General features: G+C 47.0%; 1 protein-coding gene across 1 annotated transcript in view; it reads right to left on the minus strand.

The window, feature by feature from the left end:
- The window catches only part of Atad1 (ATPase family AAA domain containing 1), a 45,954-nt gene extending 43,035 nt beyond the window's left edge, over positions 1-2,919 (minus strand). Inside the window, exon 1 of the mRNA XM_021195744.2 lies at positions 2,827-2,919. The gene's annotated coding sequence lies outside the window, so the exon portion shown is untranslated. The remainder of the gene's footprint in view (positions 1-2,826) is intronic.
- Between the last annotated feature and the right edge of the window lie 820 nt (positions 2,920-3,739).

Below are 3,739 nucleotides of genomic sequence, written 5' to 3' on the forward strand. Positions count from 1 at the left end.
GAGGGAGTCAGATCTCGTTAATGATGGTTGTGAGCCACCATGTGGTTGCTGGGATTTGAACTCTGCACCTTTGGAAGAGCAGTCGGGAGCTCTTACCCGCTGAGGCATCTCACCAGCCCAATTTTTTAAACAACTGCAAGCTCTCATTCTGGATAAAGAACCTTTGGTCTAGGATGTTAAGTATTTCAATAAGAACTTAAAGAACATCTACATAAAAAGAACCTAATATATTTAATATATAATGGCTACTATATAATTACACAAAAATATAGTGCAGTTAGTTTACTAAAAAAAAAAAAAAAAAAAATGGAACTAATTTAGCCACCAAATGATAATTGCCTCATGTAACAATTCATAGTATGGCTAAGTATCCATAGTATTATCCACTTGTATAGATTTCAAAAAATAGGATGCATGATAATCAACTCTCAAAGGACCTGAAAATTTTACTTTCATTGTCTATATCTCAATAAAGCTGCAAACATAGTTGATAATAACGCAACAGATGGGATAAGGGTTTTGTTAACAATCTGTGAAGTCATGACATTCCAAGTCATGACATTGTTTTGTTTCATTTCAGTCAGAGCTGGGTACAGTGGCACAAGCCTATGAATTGCAGCACTCAGCAGACTATTAGGAAGACTGAAGGGTCAAGGTTAAGGTTCAAGGCTAACCTGGGCTATATAGGGTTCAAGATAATTCTAAAGTACATAAAACATCTCTGCCTCCAAAAACCAATAGTTTGCGGGCAGTGGTGGCGCATGCCTTTAATCCCAGAACTCAGGAGGCAGAGGCAGGCGGATTTCTGAGTTCGAGGCCAGTCTGGTCTACAAAGTGAGTTCCAGGACAGCCAGGGCTATACAGAGCAACCCTGTCTCAAAAAACCAAAAAACAAAAAAACCCAAAACAAACAAGAGTTTAAATTGGCATGTTGAAATTGCCATCTACAGGGCAGTCACTGAAATACAAGATAAATCAGGGCTATAGGCTATTCCTAAAGCATATTTCCTTAAAGTCATGAAGACACTTATTTTGTTGTTTATGGAGACAAGGTTTCTCCATGTAGTCCTAGATGTCCTGGAACTCACTCTGTAAACAAGGCTGTCCTCAAACTCAGAAATTCTCCTGCCCCTGCCTCCCAAGTGCTAGGATTAAAGCTGTATGTCACCATACCTGGGATGACAGTAGTAATTTTTTACTCCTATCAAAAAACCACTGTGGTGATTTGTATATTCTTGGACCAGGGAGTGGCACCATCTGGAGGTGTGGCCTTGTTGGAATAGGTGTGTCACTGAGGGTGTGGGCTTAAGACCTTCACCCTAGTTGCCTGGAAGTGAGTCTTCCACTAGCTGCCTATGGATAAAGATGTAGAACTCTCAGCTCTGCCTGCACCATGCCTGCCTGGATACTGCCATGCTCCCACCTTGATGATAATGGACTGAACCTCTGAACCTATAAGCCAGCCCCAATTAAATGTTGTTTTGTGTAAGACTTGCCTTGGTCATGGTGTCTGTTCAGAGCAGTAAAACCCTAACTAAGACAACCACCAACAGACAAATCTCTTGCTTGCATATCTTCCTATTCTAATATTAACATTGACTCAAGGCAGATTTAAGACTACTCTGGGTCTAAGCAGAGGTTGGTGGTGGTAGCAGCAGCTACCACAGAATGGGAGGATATCTCTGGCAACTGTCTAGACAGAGGATTAATATCCAGAATATATAAAGAACTGGAAAAACTGTCTGTTGATGGTGGCTGACACCTTTAATCTTGGCACCTGAGAGGTAGAGGCAAGCAGATCTCCAAATTGGAGACCAGCCTGGTCTTCAGAGTTCCAGGACAGCCAGGACTACTCAGAGAAACCTTATCTCAAAAAACAAACATACAAACAAAAGACCACTGCTCATCATATCCTTAAGTGACTTCAAAATCCTGTAATGAAACTGAAACATTCCTTGTGGGCAGTGAACGGATATATTTTATCCAGTCTCTACAGATGAGATACATACCCATCTATCATTCATAAAGCACTGGTATATCTGCAAAATAGCTGCAAATGTGGAGAATGTATTTCAACTTTGCATAAACACAAATTTTAACAAAATATACAATTGCTGTATATCACTAATGAAACACCACTAGACCAGTGTAATTCAGAATTACCTTTATACGAATATAATTTTAAATCTTTTCATTTTAAGCTCTGGTTTCAGTGTAGATACCCTATCTCTGAGCAACTACTAACGTTTATACTGCAGTATTTCCTAAGTCATTGCAGTGTTCTCCAAATGGTCTCTCAACTCAAAAAGTCCCAGCAATTCTGTGCCTATCAAGGCCCTACAGTCGCAGCCTGTGACAATGAATTCCTGCCAGGCTTCGCGGAGAGGGCAGGTCATTATTAACATCAGCATCTTCTCGGAAAGCATGAAGAAACGCCTCCGCCTTTGCACAAAGAGGGAGGAGCAGCGGAGCCGGCACGAGGGGACCGGCTCCTTCCAGCCGCCTTCTTACAAAGCCCGGTCCTGAGGTCGCCCTGAGCGCCCCCGATCCTCCAATGACCAGGCCGCCTACAGGAGATGTCCTTGCGAGCGGCCGGAGTCTCCCGCCAGCGCTGAGACCTGAGGGCTCGCGCCGGGCCGGGAGCCAAGGCGAGGCCCCGGACGCCCTTGGAGGTTAATCCGCTGGATCCGGGGCGGCGCTCAAGTGTGACCGACGCGGGGGGCAGGTGACTACCGGGCTGGTCTCCCCAGGTGAGCGCCAGGCCCTGGGGGACCGGGAGGGATGGGGGACGCACCTGGCCCGGCCCCGCGGGAACCCGCTACTCACCCAGAGGCAGGACCAGAGACGACAGGAGCCTTAGCCCGGCCTCGCACAGGAAAGAAATGCGGCCTGGGAGAGAACGCTTCCGGGGGCTGGAGCCCCGCCCCCCCACCGCACGGAGCATGCGCGATCCCTGCCGAGCGGGTGGCGTGCCAGCGGAGGCTTGGCGACGCAGTGCGGGGCGAGCTACTTCCCCCAACCTACACCTTAGTAGCCGCTGGGCCGATACATTCAGAAAGGTAGCTAGGATGAAAAGAGGGCTCCCCAAAGGGCTCTGAGTTCAGCTTGAAAGACTCAGAAACTGAGCTGGGAAAGACGCTTGACACATGAAATCCCTTGCTGCTCTGGAGCTGTACACAACCCTGACAAGAGGAGCCTTTTACAGAAGGCAAAGAAATGCTTCCCTGGTTTGATAAACTTCCACGCCCCCGCTGCAAGTCCTCATGCTGCTGCGCAGACGCGCATGGCCTCACCATCTGCCTTTCCGTTTCTAGGGTGGGTGAGCTCACCCTCCTCCCCCATCTCTGTACTGATGACACCTGGAGGCGGTGCCTGAGAATCCGCTGAACGCTTGAGCAGCCAGGCAGACCAGGGAGGTCTGGCAGTTGGGTCAGAATAGGGCATCTGGTGACAGTTTTTGCATATTGATGACTTTTTTTTTAACCCCTTCCTCTTGAGAAGTGAGGGACGTGACACCAAGGTTCCAAGGAGCCGTATCTGAAAGCCAGCCCCTTCTGAATATATACACTACTAAGGAAAGTAGACACACTGCCCCTAAACAAAAGGAGCATCATCACTTCAGATAAAGGCAGTGGGACTATGAAGGATTAAGACAGACTTCTTAAGACCTCTTTATGTTCCTGGAGGAGGCAGTTTGTTTCGCTCTGTTGTCAGGATTATCTTTTAAGGCTAAAGAATT

The sequence above is a fragment of the Mus pahari genome, chromosome 1 (genome assembly GCF_900095145.1).
Source record: "Mus pahari chromosome 1, PAHARI_EIJ_v1.1, whole genome shotgun sequence".
NCBI classification, from domain to species: Eukaryota; Metazoa; Chordata; class Mammalia; order Rodentia; family Muridae; genus Mus; species Mus pahari.